The sequence below is a fragment of the Corvus kubaryi genome, unplaced genomic scaffold (genome assembly GCF_017639235.1).
Source record: "Corvus kubaryi isolate FWS band 111438036 unplaced genomic scaffold, C.kubaryi_AGA036_p1.0 split1-131, whole genome shotgun sequence".
In the NCBI taxonomy this organism is placed as follows: Eukaryota; Metazoa; Chordata; class Aves; order Passeriformes; family Corvidae; genus Corvus; species Corvus kubaryi.
Window position 1 is genome coordinate 15530341 of NW_024582073.1, and position 20922 is coordinate 15551262.

At 35.0% G+C, this 20922-nt stretch overlaps 1 protein-coding gene and 1 long non-coding RNA gene across 20 annotated transcripts in view; one reads left to right on the forward strand and one right to left on the reverse strand.

Annotated features, from left to right (window-relative positions):
- SLIT2 (slit guidance ligand 2) overlaps positions 1-20922 on the reverse strand; it is a 263131-nt gene that overhangs the window by 198700 nt on the left and 43509 nt on the right. The window lies entirely within an intron of this gene.
- On the forward strand, positions 7243-12589 carry LOC121676491. Its single transcript, XR_006020489.1, has 2 exons — positions 7243-7380; positions 10374-12589. It is a non-coding gene; the product is annotated as an uncharacterized LOC121676491 (long non-coding RNA).

The following is a 20922-nucleotide window of genomic DNA, read 5'->3' on the forward strand; positions in this document are numbered from 1 at the left end:
CCAAAATTGTTCAATTTCTAATAAACAAGAAGTGTTGAGTAGGCTTTCCAACTTTAGTAGAAGTTTGCTGAACTACTTTTCATTCAGAAACTATGAATTGAAATGATGATCAGACTTCCTACTGGGCTTCTGGTGGACAGGTATGGAAAGCCCATTTTATAAATTTAATTACATTTATTATGTTTCAATGTATTAATATTGCTAACATACAATACTTCAGCACAGGAAGGCTTTTTTTTTTTTTTTTTTTTAGCTTTGACAATCTGTATGATGTATAATAAAAACAGAGACAAGACATGTCAATGTATTAACACCTTCTCCAATCTGAGCTAAGGACAACCATAAACAAGAGTTCTCACTATAATGCCTTACCAAAATCAACAACCTCCCACAGATGCATCCCATGCCATTCATGCCTATCCCAAGATAAACAATGGCAAGTGAAACCAACCAGCAACTTGCCAGCTTCTGACACAGAACACATAGTACTGAAGAAGCTATGCAGGTTGTTTATTTATTTATATATATATATACTCCTATTTATACATCTATATTTAACTAACCCAATTTTATCTGGTCCATTTGTTATTTAACTTTGTATGAAGGTGTTGGATATACTATGCTATACCAACAGCACATCAATACTTCCAACCAAGCTTCTATCAATGGCATACTATGGATGGGAACCTATTTTGAACTGCTAACATTCTCTATCCTTTCTACTGGAATATTGATCTCTACAGCATGTGAAGAAAAAATCTATATGCAGTTAACGAACAGTAGTGCCACAGAATACACAGGATTTATATAAATTTTCCAGCATCTGTACTCAAAGAAAGCTTGTTAAAAAGGAGAGTGATAGCAGACAGGATCTCATGGTAGCCAAACAGACTGAAGCAACAACAGGAAGAGAAGAAAAATTTTAAAAATGCAATTTAAGAGGAAAAAGAAAAAAAAAAGTTATAAAATCTAAGGATGAAACATCCAGCCCATTATTTGTCCTAATGATTCCTATTCCCTCAAATGGGTTCAACATCATCACATGGGTACACACAATCTTTGAAACTACATCTATTCTTTAAGATGACAACATTCGTATTCTTCAAGAAGGAAATCTTAAAGGCACAGGACCAGGTTGCACTCCTGTTCTGAAAGAAAAGCTAGTGGGAAAGAATGGTCTGGCAGAAACTTAAAGACAAAAGGAGCGTTTATGACCTTTAGAAGAAGGGGCAGGCCACAAGGATGTTGTGAGACTGTGCAGGGAGGAAATTACAAGGGCCAAAGCACAACCAAAACTTAATCTGTCTACTGCTGCAAAAGACAATAAAAACTCCTTCTATTAATACATCAGCAACAAAAGGAGGGCTAAGCAAAATTTCATCCTTTATTGCATGTGGGGGGAAACATAGCGACAAAGGATGAGGAAAAGGCTGAGGTACTGAATGCCTTCTTAGCCTCTGCACTAGGTAAACAGACTCAGGGATCTCAAAGGCCTTTTCCAACCTAAATGATTCTTTGATTCTATTCCTCTGGTCCTTTTTTTCTAGTGCTTCATTTGGAAAAAAAGGAAGGGCACTATAGATCAGCAGTCACTTTCAACCAGTCTGTGGACATCTAGATCATGCAGCTAGGAACAGTTCAAAATAAGTATGCCAAGCTCCCAGCTGGAAAAACACCAGGCATGTTGAATCCATATGTTCTGTAACAGAAAGCTTTGCAAATGTTTCTAATGCCATAATTCTTCTTCAGTGGTAGTTAAGAAGGCCTCTTTCCAATTTTCTTTGAAACCTTTCATATTCTTCCTGTGTAATATCTTTAAAATTCATTCTTTCCTGCACTGGCACATAATAAATAGTCATATAGTTAAAATTCCTAGTATGAAATCCTTACCACAACAGCATCCTATGGCACAACTCCTAAGTTATAATACAATACATACAACATGCAAATAAAGGATTTGGAAGGAACTCAAGAGTATCCCAATATATCTTACCCATTCTACAGACCTTGAGTTCTCCTAACTTCTCTCACAAGCTCAGCTCTACTGAGAAGAGTCCACTTTCAGTAGTCTTGAGTAGGCACTCCTCATGAGCAGCTTAGCTCAGCTTCCCCTCCTGATTCAAAATATGAGTCTTCCCTCAGACATTCATGTTGAAAGCTGGTATATTACCATTGAATCTTCTCTTTTCTGAACTAAACAAAACTAATTCTTTCCAATTAATCTCATTCACTGCCTTTACTAAAACTCCAGCTTATTTTGTCCTCCACCAAACATGTCCTTTAATTTGTCCACATCCTTCTGCTTGAGTCCATTGAAACTAGCTACAGCATTCTGACTGACAGCCCCCAATATCAACTTGCCTAGAATAAACAGCCTACTGAGTCTGCTATATGTCTGAAATGCACATACTGTACTTAAAATGCAATTTAGGAAAATACATTGCACTTCTGAATAACATCCTGGCTGAATACGAAGCAAATATCCTGGAAATTGTTGCTGCATATCTCTTATTTAAGTATCTCTTATTTTCAGTGTATTTGACATTTCCCCCTTAAACATGGCATTTTTTATTAAATATATTTCTCAATAGTATTTTTCTCCATCTCTAAACATTACTGATAGTTTCAGTTTAATGAGGTAATTTTTTCTGTAAGTAATATATCTTAGAATTTTAGGCAGAAGTAGCAACAGAGGTATTTATCAGGAAGCATAACAATTTTGTGATTCTCTGACTTCTATCAAATATCACTCAATGCTTTGAAACAAATTTCCAAAAGTCCAGAAATCTGATTCTTATTATATATGATTCTTATACTTGGATTCAACCTTAAACTTAGGATCTCCTGCGCTTAGATTCCCTCTCTGGCCTCTTAAACCAGCCAGGGATCAGCCATTTCTTTCAAAGCCTCCAGTAAATTTTTATATTATGCAACCCCAGATCATCACTTTCAGGTAGTCAGATTTCTTTCATGGGTAATCCTTTGTTTGTGTGGGATAACAACTAAGCAGAATTATCTGTCTATTTGCAGTGACCAGCAAATTATACAAGGCTGAACCCACATAATTAAGCTCATCACACTTAAAAAATTTATATTACCAGCTTTGGATAATTGGTCTTAGTAATTACAATATAGAGTGGACATTCAAAAAAAGCAGAAAAGTACCATATTTATTTGTAGTCTCCTTTATACCCAAAGTTTCTAATGAACATACATAAAAACTCAGAAACAATTCACTACTCATCACACTTGGCTATAATTTTCAGAAATGTCCCTATCTTTCCATCCTTCACCAAAGCCTGTAGCATCTTGTAAGACTTTAAGGAACTGAAATCCATTTTGAGTGGCACTACATAAATCTTTACTCAGAATATACAGACTTCAGACACTGGATGGAGCATCAAGGGACAAAACATGCTCAATACCCATGTTTACAGGAACAGTAAAATCAGAAACACTATCACATGTATTGACACAGATCCAAAAATTCCAAGGTTCGATCTTTCTCATATTTAAGTTGTTTTGGACCAGTGCCACCCAGAGCTGAAGTTCTTTAGTATTTCCAATACTGTCAATGTGTCCATAACCTATGTCCTTTCAGGTTGCATTGCAAAACAGGCATGGCATCTTTATCTTAACTGCATTCAAATTACACATGCTTTCAGAAATAAAAGCATACAGAATGAACACTAGCAAAATTCTTAAACTATTCTCTTGTTTTCTGAAGTTAAATCATGAGATTCAAATAACTCAAAACTGCCTGACATTAATAACCCTTCTTGGCTAATAGAATAAAATATATAAAATTAATGCACAGATGCACATTGGGATGGTATTATTTGTCTTCCTGGGACTAACGTTTAAAGAAAAAATACAAACAAAATTATTTACTGACATTTATACGGTAAGGATTCTTTCTTTCCCATAATCATTAGAATACTCAAGTTTCATCCAAGTGTGCAAGTATACATGGTCCTAAACAGAACTGTCTTTGGGGGGAGGGTGTGTGTGGAATATTTCATTAAATCCTAATTGGTTTCCATTACATTTAATTTTTAAAAATTCACTTGCCATGGGCATAACCACCTGACACAACTGTCTAATGCAGCAGAACTTCATTAGACAGAAAACATAGAAGCTTTTAAAATAACTTTTCAGCTTCTCCAGTGTAAGACAGTAGCTGCAAAATTATCCTGCCCAGGTATCTGAGAAATGAATTCTATCTTGACATGTTTCTAGTATGTTGTGGAAGTAGTTTTAAAAGCTGTTTAAATGTAATGCATATATCTATCAGACAGTTTTTGCTTTCCAACTTGGATTCTGAAAATGCTGCTTCGAAGTGATGGGCCACAGTTGCTTCTTTTTGAAAAATAATTCTCTGTTTTTTGAATACCTATTCACTGCAGTCAGAAGTCAAAAATTATATGTGTTAGCATACAATTATTGCTAATTGTGTTCTCGGCCGATTATTGCACATTTCCTCCAAGATCCCTTGGCTCCATTAATCTTTTGCAGTCTTAGTAAAACCAGATCTTTTAGTACCTTAATCTAAAATGTTTACCATTTTTTGTAAAAGTTATTTTTACTTTAAATGTAATAATAAAAAACTAAGTGGTTTCTACTATAACAGACAAAATGAACGCATTTTAGAAAAAGACAGCGCAATACTGTTCATTCCACAGTTCAATGATTGCTTCAAATCAATTCACACATAAGAGCCTGCAATCAGCACATGAAATCACTTTTCTTAGAGCTGAAATAAACTTTCCTTGCTTTGGTTCATTACAGAATTAAGCATATGTGTTTATGATCACAGCATTGAAGCTGAAGTTAGAAGGGACCTCTCGAGATCATCTACTCAACCCACCTCAAAACTGAGTTAACTAGAGCACATGGCTTAGGACTGGGTCCAGTCAGGTATCGAATAGCCCCAAGGATGGAGACCTTAGTGTCTCCACGGGTGACCTGTTCCAGTGCTTATCCCCCTTATCTTATTGTAAAGAACTTTACAATCTCTAAATGGAATTTCTTGTATTCTGATTCATGCCTTTAAAAAAAGCATTTTTTGTTCTAAGGAAAACCTTTTCAAAATACCTATGCTTTGGGACCCACACTTAATTTTGGGTTTTTGTTTTGACAATTTGCCAGTTTCACGTTTTGTTATTTCCTGAAAATGAGTGACAGAATATTATTAAAAATTATATAAACAATTTCACAGGATCTAAAACCTCAACAGTCCATTGGATTTAGGAGGCAAAATGCATTTGTAATGCTTAATTTACAACTATGAAAAATTTTGAATTATTCAAGCAAGGCTCAACCTACCCAAAAACCATTCAGTACGCTTAGGTAGAAAATACTTCCTTTGAAAAGAAACATTTTACACTGGTTCTCAAAAATATCTGTAAAGCAACTAACAGTACCAGAACTTCTAAACAACTAATCCTACCCAGTTCTGTAATGGAACTTGAGTTTTCTATGACTGCAAGTAGCAAATAGTCAAGTCACTTCATGTAGACATAGTTATGAAAGGACAAAAATTTGTTGCTTACCCAGGCAGTAATCTCCAACTAGTGAATAATCCTGTTTTATGGAAAAAATTTTACAAACCTCCCTTTTTCCACCTTCAGCTGTTCCATTCCCATCACTGTAAAATAAAACCTATTAGTTAACTCTATTGCAGGTTCCTTGATTGTTTTTTTTATAATGACTGTCCTTTTTGGAGCAGTCTGGTGGGACAAGAAGCCTTATTCCTAGGATATCCTATGTGTCTTCTCAATTGTCCAGCTTGTTTCAGGTACTGTAAGACCAGAGCTGCTCAGGTTGGCATTGTCCATGGTAAGATTTTATACTCATTTCTAAAAACACTACAATAATGCTTTTTCTTAAAATTTTTTGAAGGTGCATGTTGTTTTGAGCTGCTATGCTGTAAGACCACAGTAAAAGTCTGCACTATGTAAGTTTATGTTTATTGATTAATTAGTCTCCCTCTTGCACTGGTCCTAATCTCTTGCATTTACCTTTCAAAACACAAAAAAACATACTAAACTGCAATGTTAAACAAAACCAGGTAGGGGTTTTTTTGATTGTGATGTCAACTCACAAAACTGAGTTACTAATTTTGCAGAGACGATGTTGGCTAAGTTACTGACATTGTTAATAATCCTTCAGTGATTCCTCATAAAACCTTGGTCTCATTAAACATGGAGTAGTTTCCACACAGTGGATTGAAACAGAAGAGAGCTCTTCATCTTACTGCCACACAAGAGATATCCAAAATACTCCAAGGGGAGACAGTAAACACAGATTAACTTTGATAGATCTCTGCAGTGGGACTATTGAAACACAGTGAAGTAATTCCAATTGTTAAGACACAAAATTCAATCATCCATGTTCTTTTTGTAATAAAAGTCATACACACTGCAATCAAGTCAATTTTTATTTTCTCAAAAAAGAACAGAGGTAGATAAGGAGAACAGTCAATAGGTTTGGAGCAAAATGACATTTTAAAAAAGTCGCAAAAAAATTTTTTTGATCTGCTGCTAAGATGTAACAGGACTAATTAAAAGGAAGAAGAATGCCATAAATACTTGTCCTACTTTAGACAAAAAAAATTCTTAAACAGCTTAATGAATAAAAACATGACTGAATAATTCTAACATATCCTTTTTCAGCAGGTAATGTTATCTAGTTTAAAGAAAAAAACCCCAAGCGTTTTGAGAAAAGTATACTACTGACCTAGTTAAATAGTAAACAAAAGCAAGGGACGGAAGAATCCTCAAGTACCATTTAATTGCAAAGGACATTTCAAGGATTTTTTTATATTTTCCCAAAGAAATACTTTGCAAACTTGTATTTCAGCATCAACTTCACAATCAACTATTTTATATTGAATACAGTACCAATCAAGTTCAACATCAGCTCTGCAATTCACTGTGGGTAGACTAAGGAATGTAAATGCCATTAAGTGTCCTTCAAGTCTTATGTTAAGCTTGAGCACCAAATTCCTTTGTAGTTCTTCTCGGGTATTACCATTAGTATAGAAGGGTTAATAGCAAAGGCTGATGATTGTTTAAAAATTCACATTACCAAAGTGGATTACATTGCATCTACTGAGGGGATCAACAATGTAAGCCTACACTAAGCCATTATTGCAGAAACAAAGCTTGCATTTTAAGCCTTTGGAAACAAGCATAAAATGGACAAAAGGAAAAATTCTTCTGATGTAAGAACAAGGCAAACACTACATGCTTTTCATACAGACTCACATTTTCAGAGCCATACAGAATACATGAAAATGGACAAATAGCATCCCCTAAAACTCATCATGAACTCCTGAAAAGATCAGCAAACTTGAAGAAAAGGACAAAATGGATAACTGTAAGTGATCAAATGGTATAAAGGAAGTCTTGTCTTCTCTTTTATTCTAGACACAACAAAATTAATTATCTTGAATTTAGGAATGATGACTAGAAGAATCAAGTATGCTTGTTAAAAGCTGGGGGTTTAGATCCTCAATTCAATGCTTGATGTTCCAAGGCACTAAATGATGCAAATTTCTGTTAAGGTCAGTGGAATCTGAGGTTTCTCAACACATTCGTTTATCTGGCCAGTTAGAATTCAAATCTCTTTCATTTACGTTTGAAAATACTAACAGAATCCTTTGGCCTTTCTTCCACACTTCCTCTTACGCTCTCTGAATTCATCACTAAAATTTATCTCATTATACAAAATTAAAAATGAACAAATTTAAAAAAATTAACAAATCCCAGGCTGAGCATGCTTTTTCATCTGGAATAGCTACCCCAGCTAGTTTCTAAGTACCTCTTTCCAAACTCTCCTATGGATGAAAATGCTTATTGTTATTTCCAGTTGTAAATATAGGAGTTCAAGTTTTCTACCACATTACTAGGCAGAGTAAAATACTCTGATGTTATGAAATATATATAGGAGTATATATATATATTTAGGAGTAAATCACTGCATATGCTATCTGTATTACAGAAAACACCCTAAACTTTTTCAGAAACCTGTTCTTCAGCAGAGAAGATTATTTTATATTAATAGCACAAAACCACTTATTTTAAACCCCATGCTAAGCTTCTTCAAAACAACTAAGCAGGAAAGCATTATTCAACATTTCCACAATTTAGGCTTGCTTTTGTTTTAATTCTGTCTCAATGAATTGAAATTGGATCAGCTACTGAAAAGTTGTGCAAATCTAGTACTTAATATTAATCATAGCTGAAGCACACTACTGCAGGTTGTTTTCTGAAGAGTTTTTAAACTGTTAACAGGAACAGGATTTATGACATTTGTCTTCTATGTTTACTTTAAAAAGAGAATCATTATTTAAACGATCCTTTATATGACTACAGAAGTCCACATATAAATATAATAAAGTTCACACATGGAACAATAATTTTCCTAGCACAGGCAAAATTAATTCAGTGATTTTCGTTAGAGATTTATTTGCAAGACTCAGACTGAGTACTGTAAACTATTTTGCAAATTGGGCAATTAATTTAAACAAAGATAGAAGATCTTTATTCTAACTTCAATTCCAAAGCTCTTAAAAGTAGGATGACCTCGGTACATCCTATAACCTTATGCATCTCTGGCTTTGGATTCTCTGAAGGATGGATAGAAGATAAAACTGAATTCCTTCCACACTGTCACCAGAGTCATATGTTCTAGCGAGTCAGAACAGGGACAAGTTTCTCAACATTTTTCCTCTTCCCATCTATGATAAGGTGTCGGCCACATTTTCTCCTTCCCTCAGTTTAAAAGATGATCTTTATCTTGTATTTTCAACATATATAACCATATGTCCTTTTTCTGCCTGATGGTTTTTTAATTCCTTAAGGGAGGGGAATGGATACAGTTGCATTTTTCTCATTAAGGATGTTGCAATATTTTCTTAAAATATGTTACCTCTTCCTGAATTTTAAAAATGTATTTATCAGAACAGCAAAATTCTAGCAACAAAAAGAAGAAACAAATTCTTGTACAGAAAGACACAATTTAATTTCTTTAAAATACATTGTGCACCTAGCTACCTTTTCATCTACTGATGAGATAAATATTAACTCTGAGAATAATCTTCTTAGGAAAATGGGAAAGGCAGTATATAACCCCTTTGATTTGACTTCATTTCATGGGCTTAGATTTCTTGGCTCAGAACAGTCTATTTGTTAGCACTTCAAGTATAAATTAAGGAACTCAGAAGACAAATAAAAAATAAAATTAAAAAGATAATTTTAAAAAAAGCAATTTCTTAAAAGCCAGTAAGTTTTTGGCAAGTGATAGGAAAAAATTGTCCCACTCTATAGTTTTTCCTTTGTTCTTGCTACATTCTCTAAAAACTGAACAGAGCAGAGGAAACTGGTTGCAGTAGACTAGAGCATTTTTTTCTGACATGTAATTAATTCTTTGCCATAGGAACCACATTGACATCTCATATGTAGTACACATACAAATAGACCAAGATGCACCATTGACACTGACCTGATATCCTCATTTTTCTGATTGCAGATAACACTCTGTGTTGTAGAGCTACACAGAAATTTTTGCAAGCAAAAAACTCAGAAAAGTAACAAGGAAACAAATCATAAAGTGTCTATATTCCAATAAGTAGGAGCTGAGAAGCAGAAATACGACATTGCTCCTAAAGAATAATACCTAAACTTGGTTTTCAAGGACACTTTTTAGACACAATCACATATAACAGAAAAGAGATAATACAGTTACTTAGCATTTTTCAGAGTTAATGCATTAATAAACAATAATTCCCATGCAACAACAATTTTTCACATGTAGCTTATGAGGCTTAAAAGCTAACACCCAGCAACCTTCAGTGATCCCAGTCTGTAGTCTATGAGCTGGATGAGCTAGGACTAATGGCAAGAGACAGAAAGAGGCTCTGGAGGGAGGGACTGCCTGTCTCTTTCATATTCCCCTTTATACTATTCCTCTTCAATATACCTGAGGAGTCTTGTTCTTTTGTCCTTAAGCAGCATATTAACCTTCTCCAAGTAACACAGAAAAGGCTAAAATACATGAACTAATAAAACCCTAAGACATTTCTGTAATTATTTTTACATTCACTAACTCTTTTCCCTCCTTGCCTCAATTCTGTTGCATTCCCTAATTTTTTAGTTATTTATTAACATGAAAAAAAAATCAAGTTTCCTAAAAGGAAAATAACATTAAAAGGTAATTGTCTACTAGAGAAATTTCCACTCATCTGACATTAAAACACAATTGTACTAGGATGTTTTTTTCCTCCAAGTGTTCCTACCATTCTTTTAAAATGCTTTTTATAATACTTGTATGAATAAACATATTTCTCCTTCCTAATCTCTTTCAATCAGGAGTAGAACTGGCATGGAGGAGTAGTGTGGACCCTGCTTTTGCACCTCAACGAAATAATGAATTGCTTACAAGGGCAAGAAGAAAGGCCAAAACTATTTTCAACAATAGCAAGAGGCAGAAAAATTATATGCTTACTTTTGTTAGCATTTAGGGAAGTGTGACCATGTTTAATATGTTCATCTCTGAAGGAGGTGGGGAACAGTATACATCTTGTATACTAGAGAGATGAAAAACACTTCTGTGGAAAAACGCATATACTTCCTATTTTTCAGGTATCTATCAAATATCTCCTATTAATTCTTTGAACTAGAGAATGTTCTGCCAGCTGAACTGGCAATAGTGTGAAAAGGAACTTATTGGGCTTTGTTAGGTGCTCAGCACACTAACTTATTTCTGATAACTGGAAGAAGAGCAACAAGCTCCTCCACAGGCCTTGGCATAGAGAAATACAAGTCCTACATGAAAAACTGTCTTTGAAATGAAAAAATGAATTATGAAGATCGTAAATAATACAGACAAAAATCAATCAAGACACTGCAAAGCAGAAGAACAAAAACCCTTGTATTTCTGAGAGATCCCTTGGCACAAGGCACTGAACTAACTCAATAAAGATAATGAACAGAAACAACTACAGCATGACTCTTTCTGGTACAGATAGATCAAACTGACGAGTAGGTAGTAAAAATAATAAGGTGGAAATAACTACAGTATCCCTAAGTCTAAGGAGTTTCACCTGTTGATCCCAATAAGCACCAGACCATGAGTACAAGCTGGAACATGCACTGTCCTGTTAAATGAAGGAAGTCATGGAAGCAAAAGGTATCCCATCAGCTAAGAATATCTTCCTACTCAAAACTCAGAATCTGGTTAAAAGAAGGCTCCAGCCCCATCCTGGCTGGTGTGTCCTGGCCAAAAATCTAAAGAAGCATTCATAAAATAGGGGTTTTTCCACAATGCCTCATCTCAAATTCCGCCTACAGATGTATGAATTTAGGACTTTGGTTCATAGTACACTCATGTATCAAAATAATCATTTATATGCACCATAGGAAGTGATACAATAAATACAATTGATAAGTAAACAATGAAGAAAATAGAACCAATGCTAGCACATTAAATCACTGATAAGGAACCCAAGCATATCTGATTAAATTTCAATGATTTTATTTCAATATACAGTTTACATCAAAGAAAAATCTGATGGTAAGGGTAAGAAGCCTTCTCAGTTCATAAGAACTTTGAACTTTATCAGAACTCAAGTAGCAGTCCAAAGTTCTAAATGAAAACTCAAGTCATGCTGCTCCAAACCAAAGAATAGAAAAAAAGCAAGAGAAAAAATTCTGAATGGTTTTCATCCTCTTCAGTTCAGGCTGATTAAATTCTATGATATTTCAAACTGAGTGATATTTTGATCTATAAATACAGAATTCATGATAGAGGCATATTACTACCGAAGGGGAGGAAACACATTCCCTGATCACGGCATAGAACTTAATTTTACTGAATTATTACAAAGGGTAACAAAACAGACATTAATAGCTCAGCAGAAGAAATCAGACAAATCCTGAAGAGGGTATGTAATTCATGCCCTCTAACTTTCAATGAATAAGTAGTCTCTTTAAAATCTGTATAGACAAAGTCTCTGGGGCTGAGGCTGGTGAAGCACTGGCTGGCCATGAAGGTCCTCAGCACCTGCCTGGGCACAGCCTTGAGCAAACTGCTTCAAATTCAATGTTGCTCTGCTATAGGCTAAAGGCCCACCTGATTTATCCTACAAATTCTCTGATTGCTTTATCATTTGTGGGCAGGATTCAACAACATTTAAGAAACCTAAGCTTTCTTGGTTTGATTTTATATTCTGCAATCAGTCTTAAATGATAAAATACTAATAGAAAACAATTTCCACTAAAGTAACACAAAGTATTACTTCTGATATATGATTCTACTCTGAATATCAGTGGTACACAGACACTCCAAAGAGTTGGTGAAGAAATAGTTACTCTGCTTGTTATTCTGCCTTCATAAAACAAGTCTTTATTACAAACATACTTTGTAATGGCATTGTATAAGCAACAAACGAAATGTGATTCAACTTGACAAAAATGTAAACATTTAATTAAAATAGATGAGTTAATCACAAAAGATTGCTTATCATGTAATGTAAAAAAGATAAAGTAAATCATTAGGCTATAAATAAACGCACATAACACATGTTCACATGTGTTATTTCCAATGTTTTCCATTTTAATGTTCATGCTAGGGTTGTTCACCATGAGGATTGATTCGACTAAAAAAAAAAATTGTTCCATCTTCAAAATTTACTGCTTTAAGACATTACACAAAGTAAAATGAATAGCTTAACATTTTGAAGCTTCCTCTTGCTCACACTGAAACTCCTCCAATTCTAAACCAGTCTAATTAGGCACCTACTGTTTAATATAAAAGAATCTCTGAACTTCAAACAGAGGGATCTGCTAAAAAAATTGGATAGTGTTTAAAAAACCAAACTGCCTTCAAGTATTAGTGTTTCTACAGTGGTCCTTAGATGGTTTTAATCAAAATCCTCGCATCAGACTGAAAATGTGATTTTTCTCATATGTATATAGTAGAGCTAACCATTTTTTCTTTTCTACTCTTTCCATCCTTTAATTTTTCTCCTAATTGTTTTTGAGCTGCTTAGCCTTTGAACATGAAGCATGCTGTCAAAAACTCCCTGCTTCTATTCGTGTGTTCTCTTCAGTTTCATGCTATAATAACTGAATATAACTTGACTTGTGACAATATATCCAGTCACTAGTACTCCTGAAAATTTCAGTCACATGTTAACTGACTCTAATGTGAAAAAGGGACATAAAACCATACTTGGTGTACAGAGATGCCATGTTTCCTGGAATACAATGAACACTGTTTGTGGATGCATACACATTTATACATACAACTGTGAAGGCTATATTTTGATTATAATACCGATTTTAGTCACGCAATTATGTTCTCAGCCTTATAAGAACAACTATCTAACTCTTTCAAATAATTATAAACAGAGTCAATGCATTACTTGGGTGCTGGCCACACATGCCAAGAGAAAGATTCTTATCCCAAAGTTACAGTCATTACTATACTGCTCTCAATCTTTCAGTGCATCTGCATATTCAGACTGCAGATCTGCAGATTGTGCAAATTCCTGCACTTAGCTGAAGCAACCCCCAGTATCAATACAGGCTGAGAGATGAAGGGATTGAGAGCCCTGCAGAGAAGGACTTGGGGGTACTGGTGGGTAAAAAGCTGGACATAACCCATTAATGTGCACTTGCAGCCCAGAAAACCAACAGCATCCTGGGCTGCATCAAAAGAAGCATGACCGAGTTTGAGGAGGCAATTCTGCCCCTCTGCTCCATTCTGGTGAGACCCCACTTGGAGTACTATGTCCAGCTCTGGGGTCTTCACTACAGGAAGAATATAGACCTGTTAGAGCAGGTCCAGATAGGAGGGTAACAAAATCCATCAGAGGGATGAAACACCTCTCCTATGAAGACAGGCTGAGAGAGTTGGGGTTGTTCAGCCTGGAGAAGAGAAGGCTCCAGGCAGACCTAATTGCTTCTTTTCAGTTCTTCAAAAAAGCTTATATGAAAGATGAAGATAGACTTTTTATTAGTGCCTTCAGAAACACAACAAGGGTAATGGTTTTAAACTGAAAGAGTATAAATTGAGAGTAGATAGAAGGAAGAAAATTTTACAGTGATGGTGGTGAAACACTGGAATGGAATGCCCAGAGAGGTGGTAGATCTCTGGTAGATCCTGGAAACGTTTCAGATCAGGCTGGACGGGGCCCCGAGAAATCTGATCTAGTTGAAGATATCCTGATCATTACAGGGGGGTTACTAGATGATGTTCAAAGGTCCCTTTCAACCCAAACCATTCTGTTATTCTACAATGGACAGAACCAAAAGGATTCAAGCCACATACAGCCATTCAAAGCCTGGCCCTCTATAAACCAATGACAAATTACATTCATGTTCCAGGCATGCAAATTATTGCTGCCCTTCAAATAGCCAAAAGTAAATTTCTGTGTTACAACTCCACAAGAATTCCACCTGATAAAACTGAATTTGTCAGTTAAGAACACAGAATCACAGAGTCATTTAGGTCAGAAAAAACCTCTAAGATCACTGAGTCAAATGTTGGGCCGATCACCACATTGTCAACTAAACCATGGCACTAAGTGCCACATCCAGTCACTAAACACCCAGAGAAAGGCATTCTCCTTCTGTTCTGGAGTTCCCAGTGTCCAGACAGATCCTCCATATCTATAACTGTTCAATCAAAATCATTATAAGTAACTCTAATCACTTATTACTTCCTTCTGTTGAAGGAAAAGACCGGAATAAAAGACAGCATGAATCACAATTTTTATCTAGACAGCATTTACATATTTTTCCTTTTCTCTTTTTTATTTAAAGAACTGATATGATCCTATCAATTTGACACACAACACTACATGGCACAAAGATACATATCCATTTACAAATTTCAGCAATAAAAAATAAAACATCCACAGCTATGCTCAAGCCCATAGAAACAATGCATTATCATGCAAACCAGGAAAAAAGTAAAATTTTGGAGTAAGAATGACAGTTCTTTCTTCATTCCCTTAAAACCTTTTAAAAATTCATATTACTATTTGTGTATGTCCTTATTTGAATTGTGATCTCTACAGCCCTACAGAAGTGAGGATTTTCAATCAAAATAATTTGAAGGCAGCACTTTTTAAAGTAAATTGCATTAAAAATGGAAAAAAGCATGCAAATTTCTGCAGATATGGGTATAGTATCTCTAGCATACGGCAGAGGGCTGGAAACCAGACCAGACATATAACCTGCTCTCAGAAGGCTTAAAGACTTTGGTATTACTCATCTTGCTCATCTGAAAAATAAATGCAGATCAAAGATTCACCTGGAAGAGAAATGGCAAATATTTACTGAGATCTACAAATATTCATCTACTTGCACAATTTCCTACTATTTGAACAATCTGAAATAATTTGACAGGGGGTGACACATTTAGCTATGAGAAAATAGTTGTATTACAAGTTAATGTTTCTATAATTTCTCAGACCTCCATTATTTCTTTCACTAAACCAAGACTTTATAGCAAAGCCTCAAGTGCATACATTTTTTTACTGGCAAATACAAGTGAAGGTGATCTCTGAAAAATAAATGTACTTCTTGAAATATTTTCATGAAACCAGGCTTCATTGTGTCATGCTGAAGAGTTACAATTACCTGAAAATAATTTTGATGGCATTTCTGAATAAAGTAAATAGTATCAAATTTCTGAGTTGATTTAGGAAGAGAAAAAGATGAGCTCTCAGACCAAAATCTTTGATTACAACAGACATGTTTTTTCATATGGTTGCCTCAGTACGTTACTGGATTCGAACCACACTTTTTCCACCTATTGTACTTAAACTCCTCATTTTACACCAAAATGCTCTGGGTATTCTAGTGTCTGAGGTTTTCCCTTGTTTTGAGGCTTTTTGAGGTTTTGTTTTGAGGAGGAGTCTTACAGAGAAGAACTTGGTTTTTTTGATCTTATGCCCCAGAGCAGGAAACAGAATCACCCCAAATAACTACATCCCATCAGCATATCATTTCAGTTTGTTCCTACTGAAAAGAGCACAAAGGGTCAATTTGCAATGCAATTCCAACTAAGACAAACACTTTATTTGAGCCACAATTTCACAAGAAAATGTCACTATATAATACCTTAGAATTCCTAACTGGAGTGACAAAATGCTGAAAAGGCACTGTTCTCAGCCTTTCTGTCAACTCAAATCTCTTAAAATGTGCAGCTAATCTATATCCTAATGGCACTGAGTGGGGGATATCATTAAGAGTGACATTTACTACACAACTCCACTGGCATCGGGATATCCAAATAGTACCAGAATGTACACCCACATTATTTGGATTACACCTAAAAATTTACTATTAAGATACCAAAATCAGTTCAAGTCAATGCAATTTATCCAGAAATATCTATTGCAAAACACTACAGTTTAACCGAGAAAGCTGGATAAATCATTGGACTAAATAATTCTGAATTTTCAGGTGTGGTCCTAACGACCATTTATTCACACAAAACCTCCTTTTTAATAGGGGAGAGTCAATATTATGACAAGTTACCATTTGTCAAGTCCTGCTAGGAGATGCATCAATTTTCCAGGCATGAATCTACTGGGACTGCTTGTTAACCATGGCAGCTCTGGTGGTCTAAGCAGGCAACATGTCAACTTGCTTACTACTTAAATTGGTTTCTGTTTTCTAACAAATGTTTCCACTAACAAAAAAAACAGACAAAATCAATGCATGTGTACGTAGCTAAAAACATTTTCCTAACATTGGAAGTTCAGTACTGGAGAAGCAGAGATACCCTGAAGATAGCTTGATAATACAAGAAGAGATAAAAATCAGACAGCCTTTCAAAGGGCCCAAATCTTTCTTTGAGAATATATATTATGAAGTTATACAGATTGAAGCTGAGAATCAGGTCTGTGTGCAGTTCTTGATCAGATGCTTAAGTCTTTATACTTCGGTCAAGCCCATTATCTACTTCACAAAAGTAAGTAAACCAAGCCTCAAAGTGATTTATTACTGTTACCTGCATCAATGAGATGGAGCTGTGAGGCTAATGTTGCTTCTACGCTTGAAAATCCAGGGATGAAAGGCACACCATAAGTCCAAAGTAGTAGTAGCATAATTAAGTGTTCAGTGTAAAAGCTACCCTGGGCTTTGAAAAGCTATCTCGAAACGTGTGAATATCAACTCATTTCTGTATTAACTGGCTCTGCACAGTTATCTCACACCACCATAAAAATTCCAGATGTGATACAGTATTTATATTTAGAAACACTATCCTTTGTCAAGATAGTGGTACTTCCAATTTTGGGAGGAAAAATTTCTTTGATATAGTATTTAATAGGACTGCTTATATTAAGAGAGTGATTATGTATGAAGGTACACACATAACGGTCTAACTCATTCATGTGAGCAGAATGAACTGCAATTTAAATACAAAACCTGTCAGCTGGTGCTGAGTGAAGATGGGAGCTGCTGCCTACTTTTGAAGTTAGAACAAATCAAACATCAGGATTGGTCTCTGTGTCTCTTTTCTGATGTCATTTTTTTAGTGATGATATTTAAAGAGCACTAAAACGTTTTGAGAGGAGGAGGGACACACTACATCTTTTCTGTAAATCCTTAGCCGTTATAAAAGAACTTCAGACACTTATTTTCATACAAAATCCCAGATATTTAGTTACTTCTTATATATTTTTTGAAAATGCCAACCCCTTCAATTCCTAAAAAAATACTGTAGGACACTCTAGCTAGTAGTTCTATTTCTAACACTGCATCACTGATAGTACATCTTGGCTTGACTATAACAAATTTCTCCTCATAAAATTCAAGACGGCCTTCTTCCAAAACTACTTAAAAAAAACCCAACCAAACAAAAAAAAAACACACAACAAAAAAAAGCAAGCTCTTAATAAATCTAGCACCTGAAACCTCTCTGTCAAATCCCAGTGTTTTATTAGTAGTATTACAAACACAGTGTGAACTCTTATTATAAATAAGTTCTATATGTTTTCTTTGAGAAATGTTATTAAATATGGGGAAAAAAAACTTACTCCTGTAAGCAAGTAAAAAAAAAATCTGGATCTAAATTATTAGATCATGAGATTGTCCTTTTTAAATATATTCTTCCAAGAAATGATGAACGAATGATAACAGTTTGGTAAGTCATGAATTCCACAGACACCAATACCAACCTATTCAATAAATGAAACATGAATAAGACAGCAATCTGGTATCTTAAAAGTATGATATACTAAGATGGCATCATCTTTCAGGTAAGCTATTTACACTTTTAACATGACAAGAAGCAAAAGCTTTTTAACATTAATAATGAAATAATGAAGACTTGTAGATACAACAGACTTCAACTCCTGGGCTTTAAGATATAATGTCAATTAAGAAACACCAGGAGCTAAATCCACAAAATTAGTTCCAGGTACCAACATCAGATGTCACCAATACCCTCAAGTTTCCCATTCAACAGCAACCTAATCCTTTACACAACTAAAACCTCCACAACAAGGGCATTTATGTTCAAGACCACGTAAGTTCTAACATTCAGACACTTGCACCCACAGTAATGCCTTATAAAATGAAGCAGCTTCCTCCCTAAAATACCAGTTTGGGGCAAAATATAGCTAGCCATAAGAAGATCACTCTGTTTCAAGGATGCAGTCATTTTCACATTGCCATTTTCAAAAAATTATTTAAATTTAGATGTTCTTCATCCCAGGAGGTTGCCCTAACCATCAGGTTCCTTCTGAGCTAAATTTCTCCTTTTCTACAAACTACTTTACTCTGTAAGACCAACCAAATACTCAATATAAAAAATGGGGAATAGGAGAAGGGAGTCACCAATGGAAATGCAATGTCAGAAAGCAGGATTAAAACCACTCTGCAGCCACAGGTACATTTTTCCTGAGAAGCAGGACTTTTTCAAAACTGAACATGACAACAACTTAGATTCCAAGCCATTGAGTATGTGAGTAGAACCTTGTCCTGGCACACATGGTGTGTCTCCTCCAAGATACAGGAGTATATAAAAAGAAGTCTTCAATGGCAATGTCCTATTCATGTCTCCTGTTAAGACAACATTTGTTTAGCTTTCTCTTGTTTCTCTTAACAAAGCCAGGCTATCCAAATATCAAAAGAAAGTACACCAGTAAGAAAGCAAAGGATGGAGAGTCACCCAATTATCTGTGGGAAGAAGACAAACTGTGGTGCTGGCCTCAGCATTTCCTACTGTTTTTCTTAATTCACTCCCTGTCAGCTTGCAAGTTCCTAGGAAACATCGGACCTGGGCACCAACTCAAGACTTGTGAGAAGTTAAATCCATAAAATTACAGGATTTCCAGAAAACATCATGTAGGTGCAAACCACAAACTTTATTCATTCCCAGCTGGCACTTCAACTTTGTAGGCACCACATTCCCTTTAATATATCATGTAATGACACTCTTGCCTTTATTCATGTCAGAGTCATACCATCCTTGAAAGAGCTGAGGAGCACGGGCCCAGTCTTGTAGACTACACACTAAAATATCAATCCTAGATCTGTTTCATTTCTACTACATCATTTCTGGTTTACTTACTCCACATCACTCCTTGATCACAAATTCTCCCTCACCTTCTCATTTCAGGAAAGAAGAATTAAAATTCCAGAAGTATATGGTAAATAATGTTTTAGCAATAGCCAACTACTTAGCTAACCATAACCCTTCCTATCATAACACTCACACAAAAAATATAAACAATTATTGCTAAAACAAGGTGGTAGGGAGGTTATTTTATCTTTTCAGGTATTCTGAATACTAAATGTAAAGATGAGATCGTAACCCAAAATAATTATTAAGAAATTAAAACAGAAGAATTTATTTCTTGCTAAATAAAAAAGATACAAAAGATATCAGGATCACAATGTAAAGCTCTAAGTTATACCATGTTTGCTGTAAAAAATGTTACTTGAAGCCCACAAAACAGGTACCATGCACCTCTCTTTAAGCATCCTAAGAAGCTTAAAATCTCATGCTCAGACCAAGGAAACCAATAAGGAAGGAGAAAAAGGTTGTAAATATGCTACAGAGAGAAAAGGAAATTAATTAATTTTAAGCAAGCAAAATAAATTAATCCAGAAACATTGAGATCTCTGCTCTTCTGAAAACAGTCCTACATGTTAGACCATAAATAATCTGAAACAGATAATCACTGATATGAAATATATCACAGTTCAAAAGCACTTGGGGAAGAACATAAGACATTTGCATGTCTCTGACTGAAATATCCTGAAGGATGAAAACAGAATGCTCTAGATAGAAATGAATAGGAGAAGTTTTTTTGTTTTGTATTCTAGGGGGTTTTCAGTAGCACATGCTGCATTACTTATGAGTGAGATTTTAAAAGTAAGAGGCCAGTAAATATGAAAAGCACTGGATACTTTTTTTATGGTTCTAATGTCAATTTAAATTATCTGGTTATTTTTTTCTAATATATAGAAGGCATAGCAGAAAATTATAGAAGTGTATATTATTCTACTTTAGCAGAATAATTTGACTAAATTCTAAGGGTGTTTTTTTTATATTAGTAAAGCCTTTCTTTCCACTTTCACCCTCTTTTTCACTATTGAAGGACTCCAGAAGGTTTTCATTTCTGCACTACTCTGAGAAAAATGCATTCTTCTTTGTTAATGATGTTTCCTCTGTCAAAAGCAGGAGCTTGATGAATGGGTTGAAACTTCATGTAACTTCACTGTTGCTGCTGGAACACTAGCTTTGTCAAAAGCCATTCTATAGCTTTTCATAGTAATATTCAATGAAAGAAATGTTCCACCTACTAAACTGATTATTACTTTGTGAAGGTAGAAGTTCATTTATTCAACAAAAGAATTAAAATATGACAAACCAGAGCACTTAATATAG